Source organism: Corvus cornix, chromosome 2, assembly GCF_000738735.6.
Source record: "Corvus cornix cornix isolate S_Up_H32 chromosome 2, ASM73873v5, whole genome shotgun sequence".
NCBI classification, from domain to species: domain Eukaryota; kingdom Metazoa; phylum Chordata; class Aves; order Passeriformes; family Corvidae; genus Corvus; species Corvus cornix.
The window spans coordinates 100,304,409-100,319,767 of NC_046333.1; the positions used below are offsets into that span (position 1 = coordinate 100,304,409).

Here is a 15,359-nt window from a genome sequence, read left to right on the forward strand (position 1 = left end):
TTTACTTTCTCATAATCAAATGCAAACCTTTCTAAAACATTTGGTATGTTTCATCTGAGCATAAAAAGGTTTGCACAACTATATTACCTCAAACTCCTATCACAAATTACAACTTCATATTCACTATGGAAACAGACTCAAGTTCACTTGAGAAATAACTAAGTCATAAGGATTTAACTCCCCTTGCTGTTCATTAAAAATAATTATTCACTGCATAAAGGCTTGGCGCTGAGCGAGTGAACGGTCAGGCTGGAGAACTCCCTTTAGCAGTGGAACAGACATCTCAGATGCACCAAAGATGCCTTTCCTCACGCAGCCCCCTTTATTGCTCAGCTGAAAAGACTATCTGTAGAATAAGATGAGACTTCAGACACCCATTTAGTTCCCCACTCCTATATTGGCTTTTCCGACAGGGGCACTGATTACCGGTAGACAATAATGATTTTTGTAATGCGAACATCTGTGCAACAGAAAACAGACTGAGATCAAATTAATGGCATGTATCTCACTATTAAGCAGGTACCAAATAGTAAAGATTCTTTTAATTGCCAGTAACCCTAAATTCTTACTAAAGATTTAGCAAATAGAAACACCAAAACCTTTATAAATCCACAAGTGAGGTGCTCTTCAATACCACTCTGAAATAGAAGAAAAACATTTTTTTTAAATTAAATAATCTAACTACTCTTAGGCAAAGCTCTAACTAAGGTCTGAACATATAGAACTCCAAATTATGTTAGTTATTGGTCTCGCTGCAACAATAACTCAGCCATATTGCCCACAAGCAGCAATTAATTAAATTTAATAAGGAATGCTACGAGTTGTTCCTGTTTTTAAAATCCCAGACAGGGCCCTAAACAATGCTGCCTTTCTTATTCCAATTTTCAAATGTTTAAAAATCCAATTGAACAAAATCATCTTCAATGTTGGAGAAAATCCCAATGCATAAAAAGTCACTTAAGTGCTCTATTAAACAAACCAACCAAATCTACGTGGCAGAGGAAATGTCAGTTTTTAACAGGCTACTGAATACCTCCTTCCCAGGAACAGAAATATAATTTATCTTTAATAACGCACACAGAAGTTTTTTCCCATCACTAAACTCTGAATCAGGAATTCACTGAGGACTAAAAAGCAAACATTAGAAAATATGAACTTGGTGTGCTGAAAATTCTTTGTTCACTTTTATGTATGCAGAAGATTTTCCCTTTCTCTTTCCAGTGAACAGGAGGGTGATCTTAAAAAGCCTGGAATTATTTTCCTCTCTTTAGTATTTGAATATGAAACATCATCATACAACAGAAAGCCAAGGAAAAAAAATCAAGCATAATACAAGTCCATAGTACCCATCTAATTTCCTGGCAACTACAGCACAAATGATAAATGGGAAACTAGCAAAAATTTTCCAACTGCCCTTTAGAAAAGCACATTACCTGAAAAGACAGTACAAAAAATAGTGCCAAATACTCTCAGAAACCGAGATGAGAGACAACCTTTAAAGGAGTAACATTACAAATTACTGCCTCCTGAGTAAAAAGGTAACAAGTAACTGATCTGTAAAACTGTAAAACTACCAAGACAGGACCAGGGTATCCCACCTACATGTGGAAGACAGGTTAATGCAATCAGCACAAAAAATCCATCACACTGGAAAACCATTTGATTAATCCAGTGTATTACATGTTTACATAGTGATTTCTATAACCTGATGCTTTAAAACTCTCATCTGCTTCCTCATTTATGCTTATTATCAATGTCATCAACATTATGCTAAGACAGAAAAGTTTAACTAGCTTCGCAGGATTAGTAGAGAAAGCACTATAGCAGCATAAATTCCATTGGTCTACTCCAGATTGGGAAAAAAATCAGAAATAAATGGGAAAAAATGGCAAACAATAAGCACTTTGAGAGCTGGATTTGTAAGTACTGACAACTATTTCTCCTGAGCAATTTCTGGATTTGCTACAAATTGGGCCCAAATCCTGAGGATTTTCAAGCCATATTCCACCAGGAAATTCTGCACCAGATTGAGTCTCTTTTTCAAATTCCAGGTCCACCTTTAGCACTTTTTACTTGTTCTTTGAGGAAAAATGTCTACAATGCTGGCTAGGACCTATATTTGCAAAATCTGCTTATGAAGGCAATCATTCCTAGTCAAGACTATGGCAGAGTTCCAGGCCCTTGGAGTATAAAACAGGGACTCCACCGAAATGGAAGGTCAATGAGCCCTGCATTCCCACCAGGAACCAAACACTGGAAGGGCTTTATAGTAGCAAGTACCTCAGGAAGGATGCCCTTGCTGTCAAATGCCCTTGCACATGCCGTTGGTGAGCTCCTGTTCTCCCAGCACTGTCAAGGGCCACAGGTTCCTTGAGACTCTGAGTTCCCCTGCCACGCCACCAAACAAGGATACTTACCCTAAAGGAATTACTTGTTAAAGAAAGCACCTCATACACAATCTCGTCCAACCAGAAAGGCTGAGAAGAAAAGCAAGAGAAAGAAGGCAGATGGGTATTTCTTGGCCATTTTTCCCTTTGTTGGAAGCTTGTGTGCTCCCCTCAGTGCAGACCCTCTCTTGCCTATTCAGCTTGGGGATCAGCATGCCAGCAGCAATCAGTAAATAAAAAAACTGACTCCAAACTGCACATGTTATTTGCAGCTCAATAAAAAATAATGCTGGGTCTTTGACATGTGTTTATATAACACCTAATATAAAAGGCTTGTTTCTCATGAATAAATATGTGGTGCAGGCCGAAGTCTGGAAGCATTTTCTAAGTAAGAAAATAAAATCTGTGAAGTCTAAACTCCAATTCAAATTTCTCCTAAGGTTTTTAGACCTAGGGTTCAAGTTTGAGACCATATGCAATCAAAACGAAGTAGACTTGCCAAAATAAAGCATGTTTTGTGATGCAGTGGTCTTGACTAATTGGGTTTGTTTACTTACGCTTACACAGAATTTGGTAAACTGCGACAAGTGTCTCAGCTAATGCAAGACAGATTCATCCACCTGGAAACAAGTATTTCAGTATATATTAATGAAAATGCTCTAACAGTAAACAGTAGCATTTCCTACAGGTTGCACTAGTTATTGAAGAGCTTTATAAGGTTTAATCTCATCATGCAGCTTCTTCTTATCACATACTACAGTGCTTACACTTGGAAAATTAATATTATAGCACTTTGTTTTCTTTATTATTCTCTACAGTTTGGAGTGACCTGTCTCTTCAACTTTATAAATAACCCAAATACTCTGTACACTTAATTTGCAATCACCGTAGTAATTTTTTCAAAGGATGACTCAAATTCTTACACCAAAATTAAATGCATTTTTTCAATCAAGTCTCTTCTTGTGGCACTAAAGCACTGGACAAAGTTTTTATTCAAAAATTCCTTTCTTCTTCATGAAAACATCATTACAGCAATCATAATAATCCTTTCTTTAACATGAAACACTAAGTCTTATATAAGATGTGTTTACAACATTTACTACCTTGTTAATTCTTTTGTTCATGGAGCAGGCATTTGCTATGACACAGAGTCTGTCATTCTCATCAACTCAGTGATTCATCTGCCTTTCCTACACTTATCTTCCAACCTGTCTTTCCTAATTTTTTGTTTAGCTTATCTCTGTTTCGGTACTGCCCTCCCCCTTTAGGTTCTGAACCAGGCTTTTTCCTTTTTGCTATATAAGGTCTAATGTTTGAAAAGCTTTTGAGCACAGCCATTTGTGGTACTGTGACTCATTTCTGTAATGACTATTGTTTCATACAAAAGAAAACTAGTGTTACTTGTCAAATAATCATAAAGAGTTAATTTATCCAGGTGTTAGAATGTAGGATGCAGGGAAACAGACACATAGGAGCAGTGGTTAGCACTTATGGGAAGGCAGGGTAGTCTCTGGTGCCCGTGTCATGCTCTGCTGCTTTCCTTACAACCAGCAAAAATACCCAGTCAAGAATTGCAACAAATAATTTTTCAGATGGATAAAGGGACATCCTTGAAGATCCAGTCATGAAAGACTCACACCCTGCAGCCCCCAGGATGTCTGTGCTAATGTGGGTTTTGGCAGGACTAACAGGCATGTAAAATCCTGTTCAGCTGGCTCCTGTCTTTTCAGGACAACATCCTGTCTCGGAAGAAGTTGCTTGGGTCACTGTAGTCACTGGAAGTCACAGCTACCAAGGCAAAGATACATGCAACTAAAACCCAGGTCTGGAACAGGGTGAATTCCCTGATACAAGGGAAGGAACTCTAGAAAGTTAAGTTACGTCTGACCTCATCCTGACCATTTTAGATAATCACCAATACACTGGTTTAATTAACCATCCTTATACAGGCTACCCGGTGTTTGCTTGGTTCAGCTGCTAGACGCTCTCTATAATAAATATTCCTTCTTTTCCAGAAATTTGGATTTTTTCATGGCTGCTATTCTTACATGAGATCAAAATGGAGAGCTGTAGAAGCCACATTATTTTCTTTCTTCTCCCCTTCACAGACATTGATGAACTTCCAACATTCATAAACTACTGGAATAATGAGATTTCCAGCCTCAAATTTATTTTCACATGCTAACATAAAAACAATACCATGCCACTGCTCTCACTCTGCCATTGTGTATCGTCCCATTCTTTTTTAGTTTTAAATTAAAAGATCTCTGACAGACAACACCCATAGCTCTAAGTTTTCAAACCCCAAAACACTTCAGAAACATTTCCCACATGGCTGGGTGGCACTCCTGATCCATGTGGCAAACTGATGATTGCACAAGAAGTCAGTTGCAGGACATTTTATTTTTCTTTAAAATAATCCTGGCATCACAGAATCTCACACCTTTCAGACATATTTGCCATCCAAAACCCAATGGACAAGCGTACACTTCCTTCAGCTTCATTACTTCTTCAATTTGAAATGCAGGCTCACAGACATACTTAACTAAAGACACTGCTGCAGATTATCTCATTAAAAGTAATACTATACTTATTTTATCTTACCCTTTTTTATTGAGACAATTTATCTACAAGACTATCTTTGCTTTATCAAACAGTATTTTTTAGAAGTTCAGAATCAGTTCAGTAGGATTCTGTCTTGCACTGAATTCACTCAATTTATGTCTGCTCAAAAAACTACTGTCAGAAAACAGAGCAGTTACTTGCACAGCATCTACCCTGTCAAACACAGAACAATCCAGGCTCTATCCCAGAAACACAAGCACCTTCACACAGTTAAGTTTTACTGCACTAAACCCCCATCTAACACTCACTAAATTCCCAGGGCTAAGGTCAGTCAGAGAACTCCAGAGGAACTGAAGTCTCAAGACTTTTAGAGAGCATCACAGTGGTTTGCATCACTTTTTACTAGCCATCATGAAGTCAGAAGAGACTTTCTGCTTTCCACACAGACAAGTGCTACTAGATTTTCAACTTATTATGGATTACAAAGCAATGAATCTTGACACTTTTGAAGTTAAATTTCAAAGATAACAGTTAAAATACCAAAGATAATTGTTTGCATCTTTGATACTTTCAATAAACATTTGGCAAAGAAAGCTATGAGCACTGAATCCTCTGAACATGTTACTACTTTTTTCCTTTCTAATATTAAAGCTATTGAAAGAGTTGGGAGTGAGAAAGAAAACAAAAAATACATCTCTGTTTCATAAACTGTGGCTAAAACAGACCTTAGGAGGATACAGTCTTGGCACAATATAAAAATGATTGGAGAGCTCAGGAGAAAAGTCAAAATTATCTAAATGCCTGAGGCTGTAAGGTGCTCTGCAGTAGAAGTAATACTATCAAAAGCCACAACTAACATTACCTTGGTAGTCACAGAAGATTTTTTGCTATTCTTTTGTCTCCTGAAATGACAACTGAGAACCACGAACTTTCTGGCAAGGAACACAAAAGAGATAACTGTAACAACATGAGAAGAGCTTCAGAAGGCAGATGAAGAGAAGGAACAGATGTAGAGCAGGTGTCTGCTCCCTCCTTATAAAATGATGGCTTTTTGGGGTCACTGCTGAAATAACAGAAACCTGAAGCAGAATGCAAATCCTGAGAAGGTCCCCCTCTTGAGCTTTCAGACATCAAATTTAAGATTTCAAGCATTCACTGTTACTAGGTAAAGCCCAAGGGCCAATGATTTTCTTACTAATTCAGGGAATGACCAAAAATAGAAGACAGCTTGTGGCATTCTTGTCAGAGCCAACCTATGGCGATCACAAATCCCAAGAAGGGTTGTTGCTTCTTCTCTCACTGAAGAGTGTCTGACATGACAATTCCCTACAACTCCTACCAGGCACCACAATCCCATGAAAGACCAGCACCAAACTCTGAGCCACAGGCTGTCCTGACTCAGATGTGCTCAGTAACAACTGCACTGATTAGAAACTAACAGGGATTGAGCCACCTGACACATCTTCATCACAAAATCTTGGTTCAACATCTTCACGTGCCCAATAATGATTTGCCTCATATTTGAGTTTCTCTAAACCACAAGGTGCTTTATGCTGCATGAGAGGACAAGCGAAGAAGCAGAATGGCCCTTGTTCCCATCAACTCTGCAAAGACATTCCCTTCAGATGAAGTTTGTGTCATGAAAGCAACTGTTTTGAGGTTCTAGGATCTAATTTAGACATTATGTTAATGACTCTGGTCTGCCCAAGAAAGCCGGTAGAGTTCTATCTCCTGAAGAAACACAGACCATCTACAGGCACCCTGCACCTATCACTAAGCATTGCAGTTGATGTACCTCTTGACTAGCTACACAGTGCAGGACAAAAAACATCACAGCTGTGGCTGTAATGCTTTCCCCATCGCCCAGGGTCATGAGATGTTGTAACATGTTATTAGATGCTGCCTAGTGTTGAAATGAAAATACTGGGGCTTATGCAGTCATTGTACACTGACCCATAGAAACATCATATGGTCCTGCTAGAAACCTTTTTTTTTAACCTTAGTTTTTCTGATAGGTCATCTCTAAATGTACATGCACAAATCCACTTATTCTTCAACTTTCTTCAGCTGATATGCAAGAAGGAAACCTCCAGTGCCCCTGGCAGAAGTTGCCAAGCAGAGAATCCCCACAAGCTTTTAGCAGCCTCTTTCACCTGCTGAAAAGATCGTCTCCTCCTTGAACTGACACCAGGCTACCAGAGGACAAAAACTTTTGAAGTCTTCAACAGCTGCTTTTCACTGTAAGTCAACGGGAAATTTATAAGCAAGGGAGAAAGTTTTTAAAAGAAATTGATACTATTTTATGATACTTTGCAGTCAGTGGTGGTAAGAATGACTAACAGCTTCCCGACGCTTCAACAAAACCAATGTTTCATCTGGATTTTCCCCAGCACTAAGTTGTGTTCTTACACACATGGCAGAAGTGCATGGTGAGATCCTGAGCTCTGATGACTAAGAACAACAATACCCCAATCAAGGAGCAGAGAAGTATTTTTTGGAGCTGAAAGCTTATGCAGAGAAGTTTCAGCAGCTCAGCAACTTCCTAGTAGCTGGCCTGCCTCACTGAGCACAGCAAGATAAATCACCATGTTCTGCAGAAGAGATCTTTATCCCCTCCGCAGACAAGATTAAGACCTTTCTCTAGATAAGTCTTTTTTAGAGGAATGTGTTGTGTGGCAATATAGAGCTGGCTGCCTGTAACTTTACACAACTACTATTGGCAAAAAGGGAGAATCACTTGTATCAATGTACAAGTGACATAGAAACACGTGCATAGAATGATATCCACTAGCAAATATGCCTACAGAATCACAGTATCAGAGAATATCCTGAGTTGGAAGGGACCCAAAAGGATCATCCAGTGCAACTCCTGGCCCTGCACAGGACAACCCCAAAAATCACACTATAAGCCTGAAAGCATGATATTTCTTTGCTGTGAAAGGCATTCTTAAAGGCAGTCATAAAACATTCATCTCTGCAAATATTTCTGCATAAAAAACTTGTGGATACCTATGGGTGATGTGATTAAAGGGTTTCAAGAGAAGTTGTTTGTGAGCAGAAAATCATCACAGCCAACATCTAACCAGCCAACTGCTTGAATAATACTGACCTCAAACACTCATGCAACCACATACAGCAATACCTAATTTTCCACGTTCCCTCCTGTTATTTTTCTCCCTGCTAAAACATCAGCTCTATTCCTGCAGCAAACAGCAAGAGCAAACAACTGGCCTCTTCATCAAAATACAACAGTGCCAGGTAACTAAAAGCACCCACATTTCACATTTTCAGACTGCAATAATAAAACTGTACTTGACTGTTACCTGCTGTCAGAATTCAAGCTTACAACACAACCCACAGTCACATACCCATTAGTTTAAGCATAAAACATGCTTTTTTCTTTTAATCTTGCTATCTATTTGCTACTAACATCCCCACTTCCCAGGTCATGTCTCCTTATCATGACTACAACAACAAAAAAAGCTGCCAGCAAACAAGTACAAAGATTAAAAAGCTAAAACAGACTACGGGAAGCGCAAGCTTCCTGCAGCTGCTTAAATAAGGTTTTGTTTCGCAGTGTGGTCTTAACGGGACACTGTCATCTCAACTCTGCTAAATCCAGTAATTTGAAGTCGGTTTTTTTGGTCTCTTTGTTTTAAAAGCCACCCCCAGTCCAACTAATTTTCAGTTGTAACTTGTCAGGAACAAAGAGTTTAGTCACATGTGAATGGCAAAGCATCTAGCAATTGAGAACAAATCAACCTATTTCCAACCGTGCCTAAGTTGTATTACTTCATTTTCATAGAAAATCTCTACAATAAGCACAGAAATCCCAGTAACATTTACGGCAGGGATGGGAGAACAGAAGTGGGTAAAGGTTTTACATCACTTGGCTGCTGTGCTTAGGTAGGTTGACATCAATAATTTCCAGGACAGGTGAGCAGGTAGTTAATTCCTAACAGTGAGCAGAAATGTTGTGTGAAGAGGAAAATAGTTTCATACACTTGGAGGACTGACATTTGAAATATCTACCTTTCCCTTGAGAATAACATAGCTGGGTTTTGCTGGCATTGCAACTTCCTTGAGCAATTACCTGATCAGGGATTAACAAAGAAAAAACTTTAAAATTAAGCGTGCTGATCAGTCACTGCTCTCCATTACCTTGTAATGGAAACAGTTGCATTCGGCTTCATGAAAGTATCATCCACTTCATGGGTGTACCATGGAAGTACATCAGCTGTCCTGTGAACTCAGTAATCCTGAGTTATTCCTCCCTTATGATAGAAACAATTTATTAGTGATACATTGGCATTAACATGTAATCATGGCTACAAAATTATCCATGTTTTGTAAGTATTTTTCCTCCTTATTTTTCAAATGCTAACTTGGGTTAAATAAACGAGACCAAAAGAAAAAGAAAGGCAGTAAATTTAAGAAACCCATGCATGAAAAACAGTATTTAAAGATTACTGTTAGTCTGGAAAGCATTAAAAAGGGGAACATAAACGTTTAGTTCAGGTCTGGTTAAAAGATTTCCTGGCTTGTCATTAAAGAAGAGATTTTCTGAGAGGCCCAAGAAGACAGTCTTGAAAGTTAAGCACAAAACGGGGCATTCAGACAAGTCTTTCTCTTGCCTGATTCTGGGTGGGTTCATTTGACCTCTGGCAGCCCATATAAGTCAGTTTATCAAAAAGAGTAACTAAATTGGGGTACTCGGTCTGAAAGATTTAAAGCCTGACAGAGGTGCTGAATCCTGTAGTTCAAACCTGAGTGAGCACAAGGTAAGAGCACAGGATTTCTCTTTAAGTCAAAGCCTCTCTCTGAAGCTTGGCACCCAGAGCTGATGCCCAAAATAGCTTCTGTGAAAAATGTTAGCCTGAATTTCCCTTTCCCTCAGCCTGAGATCTTCAAACTGTCATCTGATGTGAAGTAAAAACGAAAATTATAAAGTGTATTATTAAATACTTTAGATGTTGCTTGGAAAGAAGGAAGTTTTATTTTTTGAAAAGCTATAGCTCCTATACCAGTGTGGCTGCAGAGGCTGGATAGTTAAATGAAGCAAAAAATAAACTGACTTTCCGCAGAAACAGAAGTAGGGGAACATCCTGACCATTTGCACTGGGGTCCATCTATTCCGAAAGAGACAGACAGACAGCTTTTCACCACTATATGATATGTCTGGTAACTTGAATGTGCCAATAATGTTTATTAGGGGAGTCAGGCAACAATGTAGAGAATCATCTAAACCAAGCCATTTTTCTTTTGTTTACTTCCCTTTACATTCTTGCTCAAAACAAATTGAGAACAAATTAATGATTCCTACTTTTAATAAGGAATTTTCATTTTTCCTTATAGCATGGGTTCTCAATTCAGACAATAATTTCACTAAATCAGTGGTCATTCAGAAATGGTACAAACAGCTCTGAGTACTAACACACGGCTTAAGAATAACTCCACATGAATTTAAAAAAACTGTATTGCCATATTCATACATGCTCAAGATAATTCAACTTTACAGTTTTGACATCTGTAGCTTATTAGTCTCTTAAGTATGTAAAAACACCATTGGCATTTTTCATATTGCAAGTGTCTGGAGATAATGGCCGTGCAGATTTTATACAGAACGGTGCAAGTAAACTTGCCAAACTTTCATCATCACTCCTTCGGAAACTCTGAGGGGGCCGATTAAATTGGCATTTTGTTTGACATGTACACAGAATGTGCTTAGCATGCAGAACAAGTATGGCAATAAACCTTGTCTTAACAGCTGTGTTATTTTAGCTAATGATAAACATGTATCTAAAGCCACATATCACCACAACTTAAATTGGTGAGAAAAGCTTAGTCACCCCATGGAAAGAGAGGCCATCACAACAGAGGAAGTTGTTTATTTATTCCTTACTATGCAATTAATTGTCTCACCAATAAACACAAACAAATACACAAACAGTTGTTCTAAGTTGAGTAAAATTCATTATCATTGTAACTTATATTCTGTCTCAGACCTTGCTACATCTATTCTTTACCGACTCACTCCTACCCACAGGCACATGTGTGCGATCACCACCGATCTCAGTGGAAGCTGTGATTGCATAACTGAGCAAAGTTTATTTTCTGGAAAGTTTCCTTACAGTCAGAGGGTTTTGGAGGGCCAAAAGGCTCTTTTTGCAATCATTGTGGCTCATTCCATTGTGACTGCATTCAAAATGCAAAATATCTTGACACGCAAAATGCGGATGTTACCGAGCAAGAGAGCGTATTGATTTGGTTAAGGCATTTAATCCTGACAAACTGCCAAAACAACAATAAAAGAATCGCAAACGTGAAATATTGGAGATTTCAGCAGCAGCCTATAATGAACAGGGAGACAATGAGTCCCCAGCAAGCTCTAGGAAGGGATCAATGTTCTCCATGGAACTGCAGTGACTGGGAATTTCAGAGAGTACCCTTCGATTTTCTCTGAAATCTTATCTTTACAAAGTAAACAAACAAGAGATAATAACCTTTAAACTTTCCACAGCCATTCATAAGGGGATTCATTACTACAGAGCAGAAGCAGACATTCAACATCAGCCTCTGTTCAATACATGGTACCCCATGTATCACAAAACTCTATCTTTTAAAAGGCACAGGTTGCAATTCCCAAAATCATGACACTTAAGAAAATAATAAAATTAGCAGGGTGCCTCAGAATCATTTTCCAGCTTTTCTCTGGATCAGCAAGGCTGTACACCCCACCTTTCCAGAGAAAACTAAATTTATCATATAACGCACTGAGTCTGCAAGTTGAAGTCTTAAAAAAACACTAAATACTACCAAAAACACTACAAAAACCAATATCTAAGCTTTGAAATGGGAAAAATTACCATTATTTTCATGACTTTTTGTGGAAAAAAACCTAAACTTGGATCAAATTTTAATGTACTTTATTTCTTATTTAATTGCGATCAATCTAATTTTGGTTCCTGTGTTCATAAGTACCAAAAGCAAACTATGACACAGCTTTTAAAGCACATGTGCTGAAACATTACTGACCTCTATATTCATCTTCACAGAATCAGAAAAAAAAGATATTTTACTTTAAAGGTTTGGCAAATGGCTTCTAATTCCTTGGAAACAACAGCATTTAGACTATATTATCTCCATATCTTCTTCAATCATAATCATATAATTTTATTACACTGGATATAGAAAAAGAATAAGAGGTAAAAGAGGTAAGTGCTGCTACATTACTCCCTGTATGATTTTTAACAGCAATTTGCAGGACATCAAGAGTAAACACAGCACTTTACAAACCACATAAGAAAGGTCATTACTCCAGAGAGCTTACAACTACAGCAAACAAATCAAGTACAACAACCTTTCCATTCAAAGGAGATATGAGGACATTCCTCTTTAACATATTAGTGTATCATCATTAAAGGGATCCCCAAGTCAAGCAGCACCAAAACAGCACCCAAAGTTGACAAAAAGGGGCACATTTTTCTCCTTGCCCTTCCCTAATGACAATGTGGATCTTGTAAACAGCAGGCAGTTGCACATCAACTCTCTTCTCCATCACAGGCACAGAAGGGAAGGCATGAAAACACACTGTGCCATAGACACAAGGGACCCCTGTCAAAAAAAGTCCTTTTTTTTAAATTTCTTTGTTGATTAAAAACGTCTAGTCCTTACTGCTCTCTGCTGACGTGTGCACTCCTTTCAATTGAAAGAATCTGTGCCTCCATAACCCAGGAAATTTCCTTTCTGGCTTATGCAGCATCATCAAACTCTTCCTGCGACTTTTGAGTGAGATGCTTCATAAATCCATCACCTGCTACTGTCTACATGTTACCAGAACTTCCCCCACACCTAGAAAGCAAGGAAGCTTGAAAAAAACTGTGAGGGGACAAATACAACCTTCCATAGGTAGGACATATTTAAACCTCTAGGTGTGAGTGGTAGCTGAGAGGTCAGTGGTGAAGGGTGGTCAGGGAAGTTGTCTTGGCCTCAAGCAGAGCCCTCCAGGAAGAAAAAGGATGGGAAAAGTAGGTGCAGCAGCTTAACATGAGACAAAATAATGTTCAGTCTAGAAATAAAATACTTCCTCAAAATTATGTTTCTTTCCACCACCACCCCCAATCTCAACCCTACTTTCCATCCAAAAAACCACCGGAGAAGTCTACAATTTAGCTAAGAGAGAAAAAGGAAAAAGGAAAAAAAAAAAAAAGGGGAAAAAAAGAAAAAAAAAGGGCAGCACAAACACCAGTAAAGGGAAGGTAAAAATGGTCAATTCCCAACACTAAGGTTTAGGAAAAAATTATTACTCAAAGAGATGTTCCTTTCAGAAATTATTTCTAGAGATCACTGTCAGACTTACCAAATATTAAGGTTTCACTTATAATTCATTAACATAGATAATCTCTTTCTATACCCACTGCAGACAATTAATTTTGCCTTACTAATCATTATGAACAAAAGGTGTCTATCAATTAGCATGGTGTTTTCCTTGGCAGATGTACAGCTGATAATTAACAAGGTATCAGTACAACAAGGTATCAATTGTAACTGCCAATTGCTAGCCCAATCACTAAAAAATCATTCCTGTGTTACTTGTGCATGACTATAAACCTGAATATAAAGTGGCACGTTATTGTCTGACCTTCTGCCGATCCAACTGCCCAGCCTGCACTGCTAGAAGAAAATTACTGGAGATGTTTTCTGTGGCAAACTCAGAAAAATGTCTGGAAAAGTTAATACTGAGGTTGGCTTTTGTTTAACAAAAGCAAATAGAGAGGTACTGCATTTCCCTAGTAACTCCCAATCCTGATGCTTAGGGAAGAGGGAAGACAATTTACCAGGTGTGCACATAGTCTTTGCTGAATTACAAAAACACTGGAATGGAAAGAGGAAGCTGCTGAAATGCCAGGGAAAAAAATCAACCCACACATCGGTGAAAGAATCAAATAGCTTAGCTTGATAGTATGGGAGACCAATTAAGAGCCTGGATCAGTCAATTACTGGAGGAGTAAAGTTTTGCTGGACTACATTCAAGCTGGCCAAATGGCCTATGCTAGGTAGAAGTGTCTTACTTTCAGTACACCCAAATATTCTTTTTTGGACTTGCTATCTAGTCAAGTGTACACCCATCACAGCAACTACACTTCATATTTACCCACACTACTTTAGATTTTATTTGCAATTTACTTCTGTAAATTCAAACCATTTTCAGAATCCTTGTCCTATTATCAAGTCTGTACTACTCTTGTGAGGTTTTTTGGGTTTAAATCAAATTTATTCCCATTAGACAGCATTCTTCAAACACTGAGCAAGTGAAACAAAGTGGCATGGTTTATTGAGTTTTCCAGTGAAGCATTTAACAAGAATTTCAGAACAAAATTTTATACCTAGCCACACTGGATACTGTCAGGAAGATACTTTATTTACTTTTACAACAAACCAATGCCAGGTTTTATTTTGCTGCTGTCCTAAATTTGTAAATATTTTAAAATGTCATGTTTAACAAATTGTCATGTGATTAAAATCTATGGTCAAACATAGTCATGTGTGATACACCATTCGTACCAAGCAATCAGTAATGTGAATTATCTGTCTTTATGTATCAGTGCACTCAATGAGACATATAGTCCTAGGAGAAAGAGGGGGTTTGGTTCTATTTGATCCTTAAGTTGTATTCTTACACAAAAAAAGAAAATTTGAAAAGCTGACAAAATCAAGCCTTTCCCTTGGCTTCAGAGTCTGGACCCTTCAGAAAGGTTGAGGCTGGATGATGCCCAAGCCATCCATAACCCAGCATTGCTCACAACAGATGCCAGAGAACAGACCTTTCAGAGCAGTGGAAAATAAGAGCACTGGAGAGGCTGGTGGCTCTTCCACTGGGTTTTCTAATAATAGAAGACTTCAAAGAGACTTCAGAGAGCATGAAAGTGCATTGGAAACAACATTTGGCAGCTGAAGCTAGACAAATATCATAGGAATGACCTTGTGTAGCACAGACAGAACAGAACTGCAAGGTGCTGCAAGGTTAAGCAGTTGCACCAGAGAAGGTTTCGATTGGGTATTAGGAAAAATTTCTTCACTGAAAGGATGGCCAGGCACTGGAACAGGCTCCCCAGGGAAGTGGCTGTATCACCATCCCAGGAAGTATTCAAAGAACATGCAGATGTGGTGCTTAGGGATACGGTTTAGTGGTGGACTTGTCAGTGCTGGGTTAATGGTTGAATTAGATGATCTTAGAGGTCTTTCCCAACCTTAACAAGTCTCTTCTATGGAGGGAGATCCCTACACTTTATTTACACACGCAAGGAAGGACTGTCCTATAGGAAACCAGGCACCTTGCAGTTTGCACAATACCTAAATCATCCAGTACCTTCTTTCTGTGTGTTTGAGAATAAACTTACTTTCAAC

At 38.5% G+C, this 15,359-nt stretch overlaps 1 protein-coding gene across 1 annotated transcript in view; it reads right to left on the reverse strand.

Moving 5' to 3' along the window:
- Nucleotides 1-15,359, reverse strand: part of LDLRAD4 (low density lipoprotein receptor class A domain containing 4) — a 239,569-nt gene that overhangs the window by 201,528 nt on the left and 22,682 nt on the right. The gene's annotated exons all lie outside the window — the stretch shown is intronic.